The following is a 22590-nucleotide window of genomic DNA, read 5'->3' as shown; positions in this document are numbered from 1 at the left end:
GACAAAACACACAGTACCATTGCCTTTTCCCACTCTCTTATTCTTTAAGAAAAAATTGTAAACAGGTTGGAAGACCAAAAGAGGCAAGGGAGGAAGAGAGAGGAGTCAGGAAGAGGGGAAGAGAGACTAACTACACATATGCCCACTCTAAAAAGATGAACAGTGATACAGTGATCCAATGCAACTTAGCCACAGAAGGGTCTATATTTTATTTTTTAATCAGAAAGTCTCAGTTTTCAATGTGTTAAATTCAGCATCATTTAAATTGGATTAAAGATGTTTAGCATATACTTCATTAATAATTTCACAACCTTCCCATACAAAAAGGTAATGCACAATACCTACATAATTCCTACAAGACTCAATTATCAGGTTCCCCGGTGATAGAACAAGTTCCCAAACTCCATTTGATCCATAGAGTCCCTCTCAATCTTTAAGAAAAAGCTAAAGATCATGAAAACCTCCACACTTGATGGACTTACGAAGTAAAAAATAAAAAATAAATAAATAAAACTAGAAGATTGCATTCAGTAGTGTGTAGATCTCTGCCAAGTGTGTCTGGGGGTGTGTGTAGTCTCGGTTTTCTTTAAGATGCATAGAATAGTGTAATGGTATTGTAACCAAGCGTCCTCCTGGGTTTGCCTTACTGTATAAACTTTATAAGGTAACAATAAACTGGAAAATAAGTCCAAACCTCTCAATTTAAACATTGTTATTTATTTAGAACATTTTGTTGTAACACAGCACACAAAATAAAACCTCTCCCTACCTCCCTCTCCCATCCCAAACAAAGAAGGGTTGAATTTCACTCAATTGTCCGTCCCGGCTCCCTTACTGTCAAGATGGCGGCAGAGCTAACAAAAACTGGGATTTATTCATCTCATATCGTGGGTGTGGATCATAATATATGGTATGGAATTAATCTGCAGATGCTACAATTCAAGATGAGACCCAACTTTTATATAGATGTCAGTTTTTGAGCTTTTGCTTACTGCCAGTTAAAAGGAGTGAGGAGTCAGCAGTCAATGGCAGCATAAAACACGTTATAAAATAGGTTTTTCAACAATTGTGAATCACTGCAACCATGAGAGGTCCTTGAGTATAAAGTCATAAATGTATAAAAAAAATATTAAGCTGATGGGGGCAATGAGCCACTTTGCCTTTTTTCAGTTCCAAAAAAACCAACCAACCAACAATGAAACAAAAAACATATCTTCTAATCTTTAGAAAATAGTCTCAAACTGTATTTACATTAAGGAGGATCTTTAAGTTGGGCTAGTAAGCAGACCCTGGTTTGCTGGTTGCTGTATTGAAGTGATCATTGACTTCATATCTATGGAAGCATAATGCATACACTTAAGAAAAAAAAATGCCCTGTTTTTCTTAACAAGATAATTATGTTGGAAATTCTGAGAAAGATTTTCATGGGAAAAATAATTCTGCTCTGTTTTTCTGAATTAACAATATACCTCAAAATCCCAAGAGAAGCTTTCATTCCTACTTGAGAACTCGAAGTGAACATTTCCGCCTGTTTAGTTTAATCCAGTTTTATTTTGGTTTGGTTTGAAACATTGGTAGATACTTGTGTCTTTTAGTAATAGAGATGGTATTGTTATTGGTTTGTCTTATCCACAGGGGCAATTAAAAGGATGTTACAGTATTTTAAAAAAACTAGGCTTGTCTGCTGTCAAAGACATTTGGGACCTCGGTGGTAGCTATGGCTCACAGGATTTTCTGGTCCTGAACAGGGATTCTTCTAATGTAACATGTAACTAGACATAATAATGTGGTTAGCTAATGATATTCTTTTTAGCTTTAGTAATAATGGTAGACACAAGAGAAGGACCCTATGCAAACTGCTGTCTATCATGGACAATGACAGACATCGACTGCATACCACCATAATGAAACAGAGGAGTAAGTTCAATGGCAGGTTGCTGTTACAGAGCTGCTCAACGGACAGACTTAGGAGATCCTTTTTCCCCAGAGCGATTGAGCTTCTGAACTCCTCCCAACGGGGGAGAGGGGAAGTTGAGTACTGGGCCTGATGCTCTGCTCTGCTCCTCTTGTTTGTGCTTACTATGATAGTCACTTTAATTACTGTCATAGTCACTTTATGTACTGTCAGTCACTTTATCACTTTGTATACTATGGTCACTTTGTTTACTATTTAGTCACTTTACTTACTATCATTGCACGTTCTTTTTGCACTGTGGAATTATTCATCTACTGCATCAACAATCTTCATATGTACAGGACCTTGTAGTTAAAGTCTTTAGTTCATGTATATAGTGCAGTCACCTTTTCAGGCTAACTTTTATTTTTATTGTTACAGGCTAACTTTAATTGTGTGTATTATTAATTTATATTGTGTGTATTTATTGTATAGAGCTAGTGGATGCCTAAATTTCCTTCGGGATCAATAAAGTATCTATCTATCTAGCTATTTAGCTATCTAGCTATCTAGCTATTGAGCTATCGAGCTATGCATCCATCCATCCATCCATCTATCTATCCATCTATCTATGTAGTAAGTTAGTTAGCCGAGCATGCTAACATTTGGAGCTTATATTAAAGCAGCACACTGTTTAATCATTACTTACACTTTTTGTTATTATGTTTTTGGTTGTTTTTTTTAAGACAAAACACAGCACTCTCCAAGCACTTGAGATGCCGAATTGAGCTTGACAGGCCTTCTGTGCCTAATTATGGACTAATATAAGTATTTGTTTGAATTATTTCTGCCAGTGAAGCTGCAGTGCAAGCCTTGATCTAATTGGTTAGAATAAACTTTGCTATAGCTATTTCATACCAAGACTAAAATGTGGCTGCAGACAATGATAGCACCTCCTGATTTAAAACATCATGTGTGCAGAGGAACACAGGTATATCTCTAGAATGACAGCAAAAACATAGTTTACAATCATGTTCAAGTGTTGCTGTGATAGAGAAAAATGTAATGTGTGGTTCAGAGAGCTATACTGTGTATTGCTGCAGTTATCTGCTGCAGGGTTATAGTAATGCTAAGGTTATTCTACAATAGTGCTATAGAAATCCAGTTCTTTTTATAGAATCTCTGCTATTGTACAGCCATATAAAAATTGGCAAATGAGTTACAACATAGAGATGTAGACATCATTTCACCTTGTTCAAGGGCAGCAACTTATTGCAAAGTGTGTTCTGTACTGAGCACAGACACAACCTGAGCTTTCTTTTATCTGCATCTACCATTGTGGGTTTTTTTGTTTTTTTGTTTTTTTGTTTTTTTATGGGCACGGGTATGAGAGGGTCTGTGCTGACCCTGACAGCAAAAGAACAGCCTTTAATAACAGACGTCTAACTCTGCAGGGAGCTTCTGTTTGATTTCATTGCTCGAGGCAAAGCTGTCTGAATATTACCCAAACTCCCCCTGTGCCATGGCGGGAAGCTCCATCTCACTGTCTTCGTTCTTCATATTTTTATTGGCAGCATGAGGACTGGGGTTGTGGGAGAGCATGGGTGTGTGCCTGTGTGCTTGTGTTGCGTGACTTGAAAGAGGTTGGGCTGCGAAGGGTGATGCACTGCTGGTAAGGGTGTGTGCCTCCGCATATGTGTGTGAGAGGCAGGAAGTCTTTTCTCACTAACCAAGCCAGCTGAGTGGTCAGAATGAAAACATTTTCGGCTGTCCTTTGACCACAGAGGTCAGGCATCGCTGTGAAAACTCAGGCAGAGCAGTAGAGACATCGTAGAGATCTGAGCATAGCAGGCTAGCCAGCCAGCCAGCCAGCCTTCATAACAACACTGCTGATTTGTAGCAAACTCCCCAGCCTCAATCGCCTCATCAATCAAGGCTGCAGCCCTGCTGATGGAAACACAAGCACTCAGAGATCCTATGCCCTCTCATGCGGTACACATGGCATTATTGCACTCGTATTTTATTTACGCCTACTAACAGTTTTACGTCCCAGACCTTGGGGATGATAATGTTCATGTTGCTATAATTCTAATACGATTTTGAAGTAGAAATCAAACATGGTGTTTTGCCTGGGAATCATTCAAATTTAGACCTAGACATGGATGTGAATGTGTGTGTTTGTGTGTATATGTAGCAGAGTGGTTAATGGGCTCTTTATGATAGATCAATAGCCCTATGATGCACAGAAATGTACTCTTGCATGGGCATCCATGTGCATGTGTGTGGTACACTGCACAGTGACATAGTGTTCGGTTAGGTGTGAGTCTTTCCCTATATACTTGTCATTAATTACCTAGTATTTTTAGACAAAATAATTACCAGTAATTACTTCTTACTACATCAGTTACACGGCACACTGGAAAATTAGGTGCAAGAGAGATTTCCAACAAAGGACATGACAGAGTTGTGTGAAACAGCTGGATAATTTAATCGAGTCTTTGTTATGACTCATTGCTAGTCTGACTCATGCGACAAGATTAAGATGATGTAGCAGGACGTAGTTTAGAGGCTGCACACTTTTCCAGGAATGCCAACTGACTACAGTCTCCCTGAAAGACCTTTGGGTTTGTCTGATGTAGTTGTTTAATAATCTGAGCCATTATACAACTGAAGAACGCGGAGATAAAGCACCTGCGTTGTTATCTGTACAAGACAGGAAATCACTTAGCTGGGGGAGTACCAATAAAGCTGAGGCATTGAAAGCTACATTAGTCTTTGCATTGTGGTGACACCCAGACCTTATCCATATTGTAACTGTGAAAAGGCTGCTTCCATCTCTTTTCACAGGGCCCTGTTCCTTGACATTATCAGTTTTCTTTAGATGTTAAGAAATTCATTCAGTCCAGTATTTAAGTCATTCATTTCAGTCCAGTTAAATCAATAACAGAACACATGCTAGGTTCAGTAATGTAGATGTATTTGTGTTCCAAACTGTTAAAAGGGTTGTCGTGCTGTGGTGATTATTAAATGTCTGAGCTCATTTTGTTGTTGTTCTCCTTGTGGTGCTGTTGCAGATTATCTGATAATTGTATGTAATTGAAAACAGGTGTGCATGGTTGTAACCTGTGATTGGGAACTGTCTAGTGGCCGAAGAAAGTGTAAAACTGTTCAGCAGCAGATGACAGTTTGTTAAAGATTGAGTGCTCATGATTGCTCTGGAGTGTGTTCATAGTTAACCTAGGATGTTGACACTAAGAACCTTAAATGACGACTTTGTTTACTGTTGATTCTTGGAATGCTTCAGCCTGTTTAGTGCACCCCTGTGCTTATTTGAGCAGTTCCAGGTCAGGTCTGAGAGGATAAAATGCCAGTGGCTGGTCTGTAGTAGGGGTCTGTGGGTTTTTATTTATTGGTTCTTACTTCAGCTTGAAATGTTTTTTGTTGAATTGGAACACAAGGTTTTTTGTTGTTTGTTTGTTTTCAATAAAACATCAACTTGTTTGCATGGACTCCTGCCTTCAGTCGCTCCATTCACTACTCATCCTTTTTAGTTTTCCAGTGCCCCAAATCATTGGCTGATAGCACTACAATAATTAAGGGGACATGTGAGTTGCAGTAAGGATGGAAATTGCAAAAGTGTGATAAAAGGGCAGGTATCATAATCACGTAACATTAAACTTACCTCAATATTGCAACAGTAGTCTGAGTGCAAGTCCCAGAGCAGCAGGTGAGTGAACTGCCAATCACAACTGTCAATCAACGCCCACACAGTGGACATCAAAGCTACTATAAGTCTTCAAATCTTATTAACGGAACAGTAATTTCCAAAATGACCATCATACTTATTATATGATCTGTATTTAGCAATTGAGACCATAATGACTCATTGAAAAAATCATTGACTTAGTATTTCTAGAAAGAAGGTGATACTCTTTGAATAGGAGCCAGTTGGAGCCGGGGATTTTTTGGAGCCGTCTAGCTGCCGTTGGTGTCATTGCATTTTAATGTACTTTCACATCTGCTTCAGCCTCAAGCCGGGGCAGTTGCCATTTGCTTTTACCCATTAAGTTCTCCAAATTAAACAACCAAATAGGTCATTTGGTCATGCAGAATGACACATTTTCCCCACATTTTCTGGTTTGACGCCACTATCAGTAGTAATCAGCAGGACTACATCATTTACCTGTTACAAATCACTTTTAAAGGCATAAAAACCATTTGGTTAGGTTTAGGGAAACATGGTTTGGGATAAGTTACTACTAAAGAGACTTTGCAAATGTACAGTTAGGTAACATTTGGGCGGCTGTGGCTCAGGAGGTAGAACAGGTTGTCCACTAATCGAAAGATCGGTGGTTCAATTCCCGGCTCCTCCAGACTGCATGTCGATGTGTCCTTGGGCAAGATAGTTAACCCCTAATTGCACCTGATGGCTGTGCCATCAGTGTGAGAATGTGCGTGAATGATTAGATTTCCTCTGATGGGCAGGTTGGGACCTTGCATGGTAGCCCCTGTACCCATTCAGCGTATGAATGTGTGTGAATGGGTGAATGTGACATATAGTGTAAAAGCGCTTTGAGTGGTCGATCACAGTTCTCACTGCCACGTTGCCTCATCAAAATGAGGAAACAGCAGTCTGTGGATCAGGTCAAATGATGAAGGTTACAGTCTTGGTAGCTGTCAAGAATTTTCCTTGAGCATGTCAAACTCTGTTATATTCTTGTCACACACTGTGCTGTTCTTTTGAATGGCACTGATAACTGCGCAGATGTGGAGATGACCACTAATATTTCATTCTTTATTTGGAGACCTATTATATCTTTTCACAAACCGGTTGCTAGTCTAGGATCTATATAAGACTTTTAAAAAGCTATTTTAAAATTACAGTATTGATACTGTTAATGAATAAATGTGTTGTTGTGGCAGGTTAGTTTTAGTCAGAAAATGTTGAACGCTTTATTCCCCCTGCTCAGCATGAACTCATTATGTTGATATTCCTGTCCTTGACAATAAAAGTTTGAACCATAAGGCCTCAGAGTACATTTTTATACACAACTTGTTGAAGTGCTTGGTCCCTATTATAGCTGAAACATTCCTCTCTCTCCAGCGAACTTGTTGCCCTCTTGTTACATCTTTCCTGACCTCAGTTAAAGTATTGGAGTCTTAAAAACACAGTGCCTTCATCTGCTCTCTTTCCTTTTATTTTCTGAAATGCCTGTGATCAGCAGCTTCTTGACTTGTCTGAGGTGGCCTGCTCTAATGAGAGACTAGTATCACACTGTACACATAGAAAGTATCAGTATCCGTGAAGTACTGTAAAGAGGTTAACCCGGAGCTGGCAATCAGTGTCGCACAGCAAAACAACGATAGATTCAGTTTGCTGTAAGACATGGATGTCTAATGCCACTACAGAAGAGGTTCTCACTGAAAAATTAAACTGCATTTGTCAAAGTGTAAAAGGAAAAAGTGCATTTTACAGAGAGCACTAAGCCTAATGGGTAATAAATATATGCAACATACTATTAAAAATAAATACCTTTGTTCCCATTAATTCTATTGTTCCCCTTGACTTGATCTATTGGAAAACAGTGAACAAAATGGGGCATCTTTTGTCATTTCATTCAAAATATTCCAACATCTTTTTTGCCTTTCAATTTAAAGAAATAAAAAATAGTCATACACAAAGTATACATTAATTCTTACATAAGCTGATTCTGCCAGAAGTATGAAGTCTCTCATTGTCACTCTAATACATTCATTGACAAATGTTGATACAGTCAATTTCATTTAAAATTTTTTGAAGGCTGTTTCTTTTTTTTTTTTAAATCAAATATGGACCACAAAACACAAAAGTAGAAGCCATGGCACCTTTGAAATGTATCTTCAAAAAACTGAACTTATGAATAAGTGTGTAATCAGTGCTCATTAGGCTTTCTTGTTCCTTTTTCAAAAACTTTGACCATATATCATGGCACTGAAAGTCTATTATAAGAAACTAAATAAAAGAAGCAGTGAGGTGATGGCGTGTGCTTCCGTGTTAACATCACTGAGAAACTGTCACCACCACACTCGGAACAGCTGCTACTTGTACAGCACAAACACACTGAATTATTTAATCCATACAATATACAGTAGGTCTGATGAAAGAAACGGAAATATACATCTTCCTTTAGTTGTTTTCTCCCACCTACGCATCCCTCAACACATGCATTCCTTTCCGTTTAAGCACTAGATCTACCTTTTTTTTTTTGATTGAAAAAGAAATGAGTGAGTGCATCATTGAAACGAAAATAATTGACATACTTGAGAAGAGCAGGCATAAGCCTTTAATTCAATAACATGGCAGATTATAGGGGCTTAGATTCCACCTTGGCTTGGAGTGCTCCCAGTAGGGAATGGATCCACTTGGCCTGGAAACATGTTGATGAGAGAGAGGAGCAGTGTCTAATAATGCCACGACAACCCCAGTGAGCAGTCATGGCACACCAAGACATTAAGTATCAGACTGTGGTTACACAGTTATTTCCCGTGCAAGAATAAAACTCTCAAGTACAGTATTCATATATCTGCAGGAGGTCTAATGATGCTCCTGTGTAATTTTCCATTTTTCAAAAGAGGATCAAACTGTTTTTGGACATATTTGTGGAAACAGCATCTAAGCTTCAAGCCTCTGGGTGGGTGGTTCCCTTGGCAGTGGTTGACTGACATGTCAGAGCTTTTCTCTTTTTTTTAAAAGATCCCCTACAGACATGTTTTAGGACACATAAAAACCATCTGCTTGGAATAATAAATTGTGTCTGACATGTCTTTTCCAGAAAAAAAAAAAAAAATTCAATTACCTAGTTAAAAATCCTTAAAATTACATCTCCTTCTCCCTCCAAAATCCAGAATCTATGAATATGGAAATATTAAAAAAAAAAAAAAAACACACACACATTTTTGACTGAAGAGGTACTTTTTTAACTTTGTTAACAAGTCCTCATAGAGTTGGTTATGAAGGACTCTGAGAAAAAAAAAGACAGAATCAACTACATACTGTATGTTTACATTCAAGTGACAAATCCCTCCAACTGCCATTGTATTATGACTAAAGCAAAGAAGGAAATCAGGTGAAGTTCTTATAGAGCAACAAAGTCTATGTGAGTAGATTGCAGTGGACTCATTGGTTAACACTACATCAGACTTAAACAGTGCTGTTTGTTTCCAGCCTGGTAGCATATTAACATTTCAACAATATGTATCATATCAAAATGTCAACAAAACATATCATCTCAACATTTCAACAAAACGTATCATGTGAACATTTCCAAAATATGCATAATCTCAACATTTCTAAAGTGACACAGTTCACATGCGATCTGTATGAGCTGATCTTTCCTATTAGGAGCCAAGTTTCTTGGCAGCAAGTTGGAAGTCAGCAGAGAGTACGGTTTGAGACCACCTCGAAACTAATGTCCGCTTCCCATTTCAACCGACAAAAGTGGATGTTTTTAGGGAGACGTCAGGACATTTGCAGCCGTTTTTCTGGCCAGAAAAGCAGGTGTTTTTAATGAGACATCGGCCGTTTTTATTTTATTTTTTATTTTTATTTTAACCCAAACCATGATCTTTCCCTAACCCTAACCAAGTGGTCTTTGTGCCTAAACCTAACCAGACCTTACCCACAGCATTGTCACACCATAAAACATCATTATTCAATGGGTAGAAATGTTAATATGCTACGTTTGTAGAAATGTTGATGTGATACGTATTACACGCATTGAAACGTATATATTCAACGTTTCTGTGGTTTGCAGAAACGTTCAATGCCAACGTTTTCTTCTAGCGATTGGGTTGTTGTTTCCAATTTTGTTGATTAATTTGAAGAACTGGTCATCAACTGATAGTGATTTAAATCACCTGTTTCTTTACAGATCTATCTCTTTACACCATTCAACATTTAGGAGGACCCGTCGTGCTGTTAAGTTTGTACTGCCCTCAAAAGTGGAAGCTAGCAATGCTAACTAGCTTCTACTTTCCAAGTGAGAGCTTGTCAATGTGATTTTTTATTCTTGAACAAGGCTTTCTTACTTACGCACGTAAGTGTGTGTACCAACCTTCCTACTAGTTAAGTCTGATATGCTAAATTTTATTTCTAGGTATATAATTGATGCATACACACCAAAAGAATGCATACACTACTTTTATTTTTAACTTTGTAACTTCCCTCTTTTCAAGATTTTAATTCCAGTGTGAGAAAATGGGTTCATGTTGTCTCAATATAGCGTAGTAATATGAGAAATTAGAGATAGTCATGTGTGATCAATTCATAGTATGTCATAGCTTAAAATATACTGTAAATTGGTACGCAATGTCTCAATACAGTCTTGCTTTCTGTCCTGTACTGATCAGTATTTACATCCAAACCCAGTTGAACTGGAGTGTCAACATCCATTCAGGGCTAATGGTGCAGGTGGCATTATGATTGTGCACATGCATGATTATTGAAATTAACAGAACAATGCATGTGTGAGCTTAATAAATGTGATGGAAACACTGCCTATGCATCTTTTCAGTTCATGCAGACATTTTCAGTCTTCACTAAAGTTCTTTCTGGCCCCAGATTGATGTGTGGTGTTTGTCGCTGTAACTGACAAGCTCACTTGGCATCACAATTACAAGGGCTGTATAGCTAGCAGCAGCATCAGTCTTTACTAGGAGATGAAATGGAGCCATCTGAAGACTTTCCTGACAAACAGTTGATGAATGTTTTCAGTGCATAAAATCCCAGAATAAAGCTAGCGAGTTTTGCTATGCTGTGTGAATCATCTTGATTGGTCTATTTTATTATTACTCTTCCCCAGAGAATTTTTTTCTATCCAGATGACTGACTGAAATTACCAGTGCGCATGGATAGATTCAAATAAATGACCTTTCAGAGTAACCCTAATAACATCCAGTGAAGGCTTAATACAAAACACTGACATGTCAACAAAAATGCCCAACCTTTCACATGGCAATTATCTCCACAGCCCTCACTACCATTTCTATGCCACACACACTGAAGATGTGACAGCAGGGTGCAGATGACCTTTTTTTCATATGTAATGACTGACTGTAGTATATGCACAGTCGATCTGCACTTAGCTACTTCACCTTAACCTCTATCTACTTTGCACAGCTATCCTTTTTAGGACATTGTATTGTATTGTCCATTCACTGTGGACAGCCTAACCCAAACCTTAACCATAACTAATTCATGCCTAACCCTAACCTTAACCTAACCTCATTTCACACCTTACCCCTAACTTTAACCAGGACCTCAGAAATGAGGATTTGCCTCATTAGGATCGGGGTTTGGCCCCTGAGAGGACTACTGGTCCCGACAAGGTCACTGTTCGCACTGGTAAAAGGCCCCCAAGAGGTAACAAAAATGTGCGCACACACACACACACACACACACACACACACACACACACACACACAGAAGAAGAATGAGTTTAAAAGTACCAACTAAAGAAGTTTTACAGCTCTATGTACAACCGACACAGGCATGCAGTATGTGCCACTGATTTTATGATTTTAATCCATTTAATAACAGCATTCCTGAGGTTCTTCTTGCCGCTTCTCATTCCTTGTCTGCTACACTGACATTTTTCATATACTATTTTGGCAAGTCACACAAAGACTGTGCTGTCACAATAAGATAAGTGTGTGTGTGGAGTGTGTGTGTGTGTGTGTGTGCACCTGTGACAGCGAGAGAGGCATTTGTCCATGAGTCTGTCGTCTATAGGGCCTGAGCAAACACAGATAAAGTCACTTGTGAAGTGTTCTCAAAAGCACATGTCGCCTCCCTGCCACATTGGAACATGGCAAAATGACCAGACAGAAAAGAAGTGAAATTTCTGAACAATAAAGTGGCATGTCCAGACCTATTTTTATGGACTTTATTTCCTATACAATTTCTGACTGAATAATTCATACTGCTTTTTGTGGCTGATTTGTAATTCGAAAAAATAAAATATATAAACAAAATATATTAAAATGTTTGGTGTCTAAACCATAGACTGTAAAAAATATGGATGTATTCACATATTGCGAACTGTTGATTTGAAGCTTCAAGTGTAGTGATTTGACCATTGTCATCTTGGATTTGGTCGCCATGTTTGATTTTTGGAGCCAGAAGTGACCATATTTGGATGAGAGGGTTGAGCTGACCATAGCGCTAGCTGCTAGCTCTGTTAGCATCGTGTATTTACAATCTATGATTAACAGTGATCATGCTAATGCTAATGCTAATTTTCGCTAGCAAAAAACAGGCCTAAGACCGTTAAAACAAAATGTACTCACCGGAAAAACTGATCATCCGACTCATTGATAGGTCTTTTATTAAAACCAAACGCTGAACAAGACTTTTTGTAGGCGATCACAATGGTCAATTAACTTTAGTGAACTGAAAACACACCGTGAAATATGAACAAAATGAACATCATGCTGTATTGAAGAAGACTTGAAACTACCAATTGAGATCATAAACTCATTAGGAAACAGTTTACTGAGGTAATAAATCAAGAGGGAAGTAGGATCATTTTCTCATAGATTTCCGTACAATTGGACTTCTTTTTGCAGCCAGTGGAGTCGCCCCCTGATGGTCATTAGATAGAATGCAGGCACCTCCGCATTGGCTTAATTTTTCAGCCTTGGAGGTTGCTGCTTGGTCTAAAACCACTGAAGTATTAAGAGAATTGAATACAGTGTTTCAAGATGGTTGAAAGAGTTGCCACATTCTCAACCCACACGTGCCTCCCCCTGGCCAACTGCCCACACATATGAATGACACAAAATAACACATTGACTTGTTGGCTGTTAAAATTTGAAGGTAAATGATGCTCAGGAAATGGTTTCAGTTTTACAGCAGTTTCTTTTTTTAATGAGTATAATAAAAGTCTACTTACTGGGCCAGACGATGTCATGCAACCTGCAGCTACAACGCTGGCCTGTACGCCAAAATAGCCACACAGCCTCAAGCTGTTCCTGGGGACTTGGCTAGAGCCCCAGTACAGAGTGGCATGCAACACAATGTGTGCATTTTTTTTCAGATGGTGAGGGCAACAGGGCAGGCAGCGAAATTGTTTTTTTTTCTCAGGATATTGAGGGCAACAAGCCTTGTTTTTTCTTGTCAGTGTATGAGGAGAAAGTAGCAACTCTTTAGCAAAGTGGCAAAACATTGGCCAAACATAAAGAAGATGAGGAAAACTGACACATACAAGCTAAATATCTTTAGAATTTTCTGATTATTTTCTTTATTAAACCTTAAGTCAATGAAATGTCACTTTTTTGTCTGACTCAAGAACTTATAGACATTCAGTTTATTATCACATATGACAGCAACAAATCCTCCTCACAAGGGGAGCTGAGGAGCTGGAACTATGAAATGTTGTTGCTTAAAAATTGACTCAACTATGACTTGATCATCAAAATAGTTTCAGATTATTTCTTCTTCTAGTTAAATGACTGATCAGTTAATAAAGTAATCATTTCACCTCTAGGCATGCTCATAATGAGCTAAACAGACTGATGTGATTTGAAACTCAGAGAAATTGTGTTAGACAACAGCTCTCTATTTTACTAGATGTTTTTTCCAACAAAAACCCCCTCCTTAAGTCAAAGAAAAAATTCCAGACTTCTCTCAAAGACAGTCAGCCCCTCTGAACATGTACAGTATGTTTCCGGTCTGTTCCTTAAATGAAACTTGGGAGTTTCTGATGGGAGCCTGGGCACTCACAGATGGGATGAAGCCACCAGTGGGAAGGGGACACAGATGTTCCAGCTATTAATGATTCAAACGTTCCTGTGTTGCAGTCAGTGTATTTGTGTAGGAGTAGGTGGGTCAGAAAGAGGCAGAAAGATGCGGAAAGAAAAAAAACAGCAAGGACAGTACCCTGTGTTACCCATAGCTCTATGCCCCTATACTGTATGTGAATCTATTATTAGTGTGTGGTGGGGGATACTAGTTATCTTGTGCAGAAATATACAAAAGGAAGAAAGAAATGCGTCAATAATTGAGACGTCATACCATTCTTGAAGGACAGTTGGATGAAGCTGTTAACCATCGGCAGGCAGGCGGACATAATACAGGTATTGTGGAAGGACATGAGGTCAGGCGGACATTCAAGGATTTTACAGAATGATTTTAAAGGTGATCCATTGGAGGTCGTGAGATAAAAGTGCACCTCATGACCTTTTTGGGTCAATGGAAGTTGCAGTGCCTCCTGGTTGTAGTATTTTTCACAAACTCAGTAAAAGTATACAACCTACAGCTAAAGTTTTTTCTCGATCCAGATCCATTTTTCCATTGACATATATTCTGTACACCTCCTGTCCCAAACTGGCTGATACAAAAGCCCTCCAGCAGCCTTCTCTCCCCTGTCCCTCCCTTGTAGAAATACTGTGTCCATATCAGTGTTGAGGTTAGGGATACTTGGTTCAGCATAGATTCCAGTTAGGATAAGCCTCCCTGTCCATATCTGAAGCCCTCTTGTCATTTCCTCTTGACACTTGTTATCTGACACTGCCTTGCAGTCCAACAACTCTTACTCCCAGTGCTCGCACCTTGTGTGGCAGTTGAGACAGAATCCGTCGCAGGTTTAATGGTAAGTTAGTCAGCCATGCAAAGAATATTTAACACATCTGAACAAAACTGTGAAATAGCTCTTAATGTTTTTCTTCTCTCTGCTGCTCCATTTTTCAAACTGAATATTGAATAAGCATATTTGGTGCAAAGCCATAGAATGAGGCTTTGGAACACCCTCAGTTTTTTTGTATTTATTGTTGCATTTACTTATTTACATATTTTAATTTCTAAACACAATATATTGTCATTATAAAATTCCAATAAAGCACAATAGTAGAAACAAAAGTCAGATGATTTGACTTTAAGAACGGACTTGTGAATATGCCATGTACATTTTGTATGTTCATTTGTTTTTTTAATTTCTCAAAACATGTTACATTGTACTATTCATGATGTTCAGCGCAAATTATGTGTAAGGAAACAAACCTAAACTAAAAACCTTAATAACCAGTATATTCTCTAATGAAAAACAACTTGCGTATGGCAGAATTTCACTAAAAGTCAAAGATCTCTGTGTGCACAAATACTTTCAGGTACTTTACTATATGTACAGTATAGAAACAATAAAGTTTAAAAGGCTTTGTTATATGATTTTAGGTAAGATTGAGGATGAAGCGCATTTCAAGTTTTGTTGCTCATGTCATGTTATGATTTAATGGCTACACATTTTAGAAAATTATATTTCATTATATTTCTAAGCCTTTTCTGTGGCAGGTTACAAAGTTCTTTATTTGAAATGTGACGTTAAATGTAAAAATGTATGTTTTTGTCTGACAAAACACCACTGCGGCAGTATTGTTGGTGTTTTATACAGTAAGTCCATGTAGGCACTTGTATGTGCATAGATGACACAATACATAACGTAACTAACAAAAAAAAAAGGCTTATCATGCTGATCATGTTTATTTTTAGTTTAAAAAATAAATAAATATGCATATGTAAAAGGAATCATTTTTAAATATCACGGATCTCAGCATGGAGAGATTTTTTTATTAATTCTCCAAACTTCCTCAGAAATTCAAAGGCTTTGGTGTGTTTGGTTGTCCTTATATACAGTATATCACAGTAAATGGGTCATAAAACTAAACGACACCCAAAATTTAACACATTCAGACAGAATTCTAAAGATGCGTGTGGGGGGAAAAGGGGATTGAAGCCTTCAAGAAGACATGTGACCTACTTGGCTTAACCTGCCTTTGTTCAAGTTTGGTCTCAGAGCCAGCTGTGACACGTCTGCTGCTGTCAACTGGAATCATGGGATGTAGGGCAGACAGACGAGGAGGCAACAGTCTGCATATACTGATATGTGTGTGCTTCCCCAGCTCGTCCGCGTAGGCGAAGATGGCAGCTTTAAGTGCTGAATTTCTGTGCGCAGCCCAGCCGCCTGGGAACACACCGAACATATGCACAGTAATGTTGGCAGACAAGCAGTGTTAACGGCAGGAGAAAGGCCATTCAACTCTGCTCACTTGGTCTGGTGTGGCTCCTCTAGCCTGACAACACCTGGAGACAGTAAGTACAGTACATACACCATACATGTACTGTGCAGTAATGAGAATACATGGTGTTATACAGCAATCCATTTCCTCCACTGCAATGTGTTTCTTCGCATGGGATTTGTTTAAAGTTGAACTCCTGTACGTTTTCTTGTTCACTTGAAGTGTCAATTAAAACCATACAGAGATAGATCCCTCGAGTGGTTTTAATATCGACATTTGCCCGTATACAAGCTTAATGGCTAAAAAGAAATAAATCCAGTCCTCCAAAGCATCCAAAACCCACAAAGTCCTTCCTTGTGTGAACGCAGTATATTTAAATCCCCATATGACTAAGAAAATAGAGCCTTTAGGGACTTAGCACAGAAATGCACTGTAAGCTAAGAGCATTATGTTATTTCAGTCCTCTGTAAATTGCTTTTGTGCATTGAAAATATTCATCAATTCCATGTCAGGAACTGTTTTTGCTGCCCCTCTGAGTCTCACTCCAATTACTGGCTGGGTGTTTTACAGCAATACTACTGTATGTTCCTTATCTGTCATGACTTCTCAAGATACTGGAAGTGGTACGGTAAATGGGCCTGGTTTCTTCTCTCCAGCAAGACAAAGATTCCTGCTTTAATTGGAGCTCTATTTATGAGGAATAAAGCAACTGGCAGTCACTGCGCCTTTCTTCATTGCAGGCAACGTATGTGGATTTTATTTCACAAAGAGCTTAATTTTTCCCCTCTCTGGCCGTCACTTCGAACTAATATTTAAATAGGAGTTGACAACTCTGCGGTAAAGCTTGATGAGAGAATGGCTGGCTTAAAAAGTCATTTGAAACAAGAACACTGCCAGCTAGGAAAACCAGAAAGCAAGTCTGATGAAGGCTGAAAAACAATGAGAATGATGTGTGGTTCAAGTTTCAATTTGAGCTGATTTTCATTCATTCTGAAAGCACATTGATGTTAAAACAGAAAAGAGATGGAAACAATAGAGTAGTCATCTGAAATTCAACTAAATTAATAGCAAAATAGGTATTTCTCATCAAACCTTAACTGTTACTCTCAATTATTATCCAATCATTATCTTTGCTAAAGAATATTTTAACCACCTGAACTGTTTGATTCTCCTCTGCCTTCTCCATCATTGTCTTTGCAGTCTATGTCACTTCTCAGCTTTTGCCTTTTTTTTTTGCCTTTTCACCATCCTATGATGAAATTCATGCAGGTTAACAATCGCATACATGAGTTGAGTTGAACTTTCTTTCTAGAAAGATTTGTTTGGGGAAAATACAGTGGAAACACTGTCAGAAAATTTGCCTTTTTCTAACAGGCCAGCATGAAGTGATTTCACACAGTCCTGCAACACTGTGAAATAAAATAACAAAGCAAAGGAAAGCAAACTAGACACTCTGGGAGAAGATATTATTCAGATATTATGCAGTGTGAGAAAACACATTTCTGCTCACTAAATTACATGTGATTTACAGCAGTGACTATTTATTTACTTAACCCCCTCACTTCACCCATTTGTCCCCCCTATAGAACATAAAAAACACAGTTTCACACATCGTTCTTATTGTTGGAAGTTCTAAAACCAGCTCACTATACACTTTTTTAGTGTACTTGTCTTTATATTGCAGGAAAGTAACTATCTATTATCATCTTCTGTTAGACTTTAGTAATATTTTTGTTATCAGTCTTTATACTTTTGTTTGTTCTCGCTTATATTATACCAAATCTTTGTCAGGGACCTCTGAAAATGTCAGAGCAGAATATATGCAATATAATAATATATGTGCATAACATCAACACAAGGCATTTCTGGATGAAATCAAATGCACCAGCCAACATCTGTATCTCAACACTGCAGATAAAGTTTCTGCCATCAAATCCTAGAAGATGCCTGTGGTAGTTTGATTCTTAAGATGGACTGTACATTGCAGCGATTTCAAACGAATGGGAGACTGGCTGTTCCCAGAGCGAAGCTAGAGCTGACTCAGACTCTCTCACCCCTGGGCCCCAAATCACACAGCAGTGTTATCTGCCGGAGGATACAATCAAGGAAACGCATCAAAGTTCAGTCTCTGGAGCTGGTGTGCTCATATGCCTGAGTACAATATGGATCCATCTATGCACACAAACACATTCATCGAATCACTCACTAATTACATGAATACTCTATAGCATGACTCATAATGAAAGAGCAATTAAGGCTCTCTAACACTGGCTTTTTACCAAATGTAGCTTTGATGCTTTCAGCATCTGCAGGCTAACCATGTGTCGGTTTTTCTGACTTGACCGTCGGACCTCAGGGAGAATCAGTGGGCTTCCTGCCCACCGAATGTCAGTACCTTCCTTCCCTCCTTTTTTGTCATCTATTTCAACTCCTCATTTACAACCTTTTTGCTCCTATTAGTCGTGTAGTCATGTGTGAAGTCGGTTGGGACATATTCCCATGTCTGGGCCTGAGTCCAGCGCCAACGCTGCCCCTGCATTTCACTCCTGAATTGGGCTTTGTGTGTGTGTGTGTGTATGTGTGTGTGTGTGATTCTTTTACTTGCAAGAAGCACTTGCCTGGCTTGATGATATTCTCATGTCGCGTGTAATCCCTAGTAATAATGTTGTTGTGGGAGTTGAAGCGTGTATTGCAGGCAGTTCTGCAGCAACAACCCCATCTCAGCCCACCTCAGTCCGTCCATCCAAGACAAGAGTCCAGTTTGTCCCAAATCTTGTTAACATCAGACTGCAGGCAAGTTTGACATGTGCATACATATTAATGAAGCTATGAAGTCGTTTATTCACCAGCTGATTTACATTGCAGAGCAGCGAGGTCCTAAATCAAAGGGATTTCAAAACACTTTCCAAGATTTGCAAATTAGATGAGACAAGCTGTTTATTTCTCTTGCATGTTGTAGCTTTTGGCCCTAAACTTCATTTTAATCTTAATTCCTTCATTAGGCAAATACAACAGTGGCTCCTTCTACACTAATGCAATTTGCTGAACACGTCTATAAAAAAAATTAAACATTGTGTGTGTGCATGTGAGTGCATGCATTAGAATATAGCCTCAGAACACATCATACATAAGCATGCGAGGACACAGAGACACAAACAATATGCAGCTCACCATATTAATCTTTTTCTTGGCCGGGACTCACTAAAACGTTATCTACTTGTCTGGTTGTCTGTGGTCTCGAGGGAGGAATGTGCATGTGGCAGAGCCTGGCGGAGCAGAGTAGGTAGGACAGACTCAGGATTTGTATGCGACGGGAGGCACCTTTAGGAGGAGTGTGTCTGGTCTGTCTGACGCTCAGTGATTCTCGTGGGTAGGAAGCTCAGTTGGAGGAAAAGACTTATGAGCTTTATTGATCACAAGCTCTTATAGAGAGAGGGGGGTTCTCCCTCTGCATAAGACAGAACTTTTATTGACATCAAGACTGCAACAAGTGAAGCAACTGGAGAATTTATTGGTATAAGAAGAGTAGATTTAAAAGATAAACTTAGTTTTTGCTCATGTTGAGCATTAAAAAAAAGCAAAACTGTAATATATTCTGTTCTTAAAGATCTGTGGACACCGGAGACACAAGTCTGACCACTCCTTATCCACCAAAGGCAGATCACTGGAGAATTTTTTTTTTTTAAATCATTCATGCTCTGCTGTGCCCAACACATAAAGACCAAATGATCTGTCTCTAATTCACCGGAGCATGATAAGGTTAATACACATCTGTTTTGTGAGGGTCAATTTAGCCACAACATTTCTATTTTTGGTTAATGATGTCCAACATAATCAACAGTGGGATTCATTTAAAACACATAGTTCAAGTGTGTTTGGAAATAGTTCAAACTGTGTCCAAGGGGGATTATGTCTGATCGTTGTGTTGTGAGGCATCATTAAGTGAATTGTGTGCAAGTGAAAATGAACAGAAACTTGCCTTTTATTGAACTGTGCTGGAAGGTTTTATAAAGAGAGCTGTGATTTGGAAAAGGAGTGAACTCTGAGGCCACGAGGTGAGGACTCAGACTTTTTTGTTTGTTTTTCTTTTTTAGTAGATGTCGGTAAATGCTGTGACCCACAAAACAGATGTATGTGATTGGGTAGACACAGTTTGAAGTCATGGAGGCGGCTGTAGCTGCTGTTTTGCCTGAAAAGCTGCTCCAGAAAAGCACAGTCTCTCAGTTTCCTTGCCAACATCATGTGTGAGTGTGCTCCAGGTGATTTGTACAGCCTGTGGCTTGCCTAGCTGTATGCTCATCAACTCTGTGACAAAGTTCAGTAAGCCAAACTCCCCACACCATTTACCTGTCTACCGGAGCCTCGCCAGACAACAGTAACTACTCCTGCTGTCCACTGCTGTTGCAGACTAAGCTCGCTGCTCCTGTTAAAAAAAGAGACATTTTTTCTCTCATTTCCCAGCAGGTGCATGAGCGAGCACAGAAGTTAATGCCAGCACTCTAATTTGAAGATACTCAGTTGTCTTATCTTATTTGGGAGCCTGCTGGTGTGGGTTGGGGGAAGTAAACTGGGGCTGACTGGTTGTTCAAGTACCGGACCACAGTTGTTGGCAGTTTACCACAGCACTTGCTCTGGCAGAAGTCAGCAAATGGTGTCTGACCCCCTGTTGTAGCCACACATGGAGCACTGCTTGTGTTGTTTAGCTATGAACACAAATGTGTGTGAGCAGGACTTTAATCCTCAGCAACAGGTTTTTTTGTTTTTTGTTTTTACAAAATGACTGATATGGTGGAATGCAGTTTCAAGGCTGTGAGAAAATAAATAAATGATTAAATAAAATTCTGTCATTTTTAGGTAGTGAGTAATTGTCTCTGTAGCACTGAGTATTAAAAAGTTCAAAGTACTGAAACTAGCACTGAATTCTCATCAGTGCTGTTGTTTACTTACTGTTTGTTTAGATCAGATATTATTTCAGATAATTTATTTTAATTTGAATTCTATCAATTTAAAATCAATGCAGGTGGCCCGCAGGAGACTAATTACTGTTCACAGCACAGGCTTGGTTTCAAATAACTCTCCTGTATTAAACACGTTGCCATTCCCATCAGAATTACTTCAAGAATAAATCAGCAACATTCAAAGCGGTCTGTCATGACACCAAACATAAAAACAATTTCCCTTCATCCTACTGTTCCTCACCACTTAACTCCAAATCCACCCTACTCTGCCTCTGGCAATCATCATACTTTTAAATCCAGTAAAGGTTTGGGATTAATTCATTTGAACATCAGAAGTTTGTTTGTTTAAATGTGTAATGCCTCGTCAAAGGAAAATTTCTGTTACTTTGTGACAGAAAATAAAGTTATCTTTTTTTATCTTATCTTAAAAGTTTGTGTGAGCAAGAAAAATCAGATCATTTAAACATATTGGTCTCATAGGCAGATCCTGATATTCTGGTTGTCACAGAAACCAGAAAAAAATAAATGTGTCCATAAATGGTTGCAATATATATAGAATAAACAGGATTCATAGAGATGGGGGTGTTGCCATATATGTCAAAAGTTGTTTTATGGGTATCTATCCTGTATGCTATTACTGTACCTAAATGCTTTGAATGTATTGCCCTGAAAATCGAATTTGGGTCTAACAATTCCATTGTGGTTCAGCCGACTCTCACTCCATAACTAAACAGGAGGACCTCCTCTCTCAATATGTTCACTCATAAATGATAATCCTGGGTGACTTGATTGGTTATCTAACGTTCTGAACACCTTAAGGAAATGTGCATCAATTTGAACTTTTCATGATTGATTACTGAGCCTATCAGACCCAATCCAAAAGTAATAACAGATCCTACTTAATAGATCTTATCTTCACCAACAGAAGTAATAAAGTTGTTGCCACTGGTGTTTTCGATCTTGGAATAAGTGATCGCTGCCAGTTGCTTGTGTTAGGGGTACATGTTTGAAAGCACAATCTAAAATTCTTGTCAAAAGAAATCTAAGAATCTTTAATGAGCAAGCATTTATAAACGACCTTTATCATAGTGATATTAATTTTACCTCTGAAATTCCTGATGTTGAAATGGCATTAGACTATTTTTCAAAGGACTTCCTTGCAATTGTTGATAATCATCCACCTTTCAAAAAGCTCAGAATAAAAGATAGGTCAAATCCTTGGTTTCCCCTGGGCTTTCAACTCTGTTTAAGGCAAGAAACAGAGCCTGGTCTCTTGCAAAACACTCAGGGGACCCATCCCATTGGCTTGCATTTAGGCAAGTGAGAAATAACAGCCTCTGTAAGGAAAGTCAAATCAAATTATTATTTAGAATTAATTTAAAGCTCATAATAAAAACCAGCAAAATTCTGGAAGGCAGTAAATTCTATGAAAAATAAAACCACTAATTCTTTACCTGCACATGTCAAATGTAATAATTGTGTAATACCTGACCAGAAAAAGATACACCCAGCTTTTAATAAGTACTTTGCTGCTGCTGCTGCTGCTGCTGCTGCTCATTTATTTAAAGATGTGTATACAAGACCCACACCTATTAATAGTGCTTGTACATACCCTGTAAACCACGCTTCTCAGTTCACATTACAACCTATTTCTCCTAATGATGTGGCCGATGCACTACAAACCATTGA

Source organism: Thunnus thynnus, chromosome 1 (assembly GCF_963924715.1).
Source record: "Thunnus thynnus chromosome 1, fThuThy2.1, whole genome shotgun sequence".
Taxonomy (NCBI): Eukaryota; Metazoa; Chordata; class Actinopteri; order Scombriformes; family Scombridae; genus Thunnus; species Thunnus thynnus.
This window is presented reverse-complemented; position numbering follows the sequence as displayed.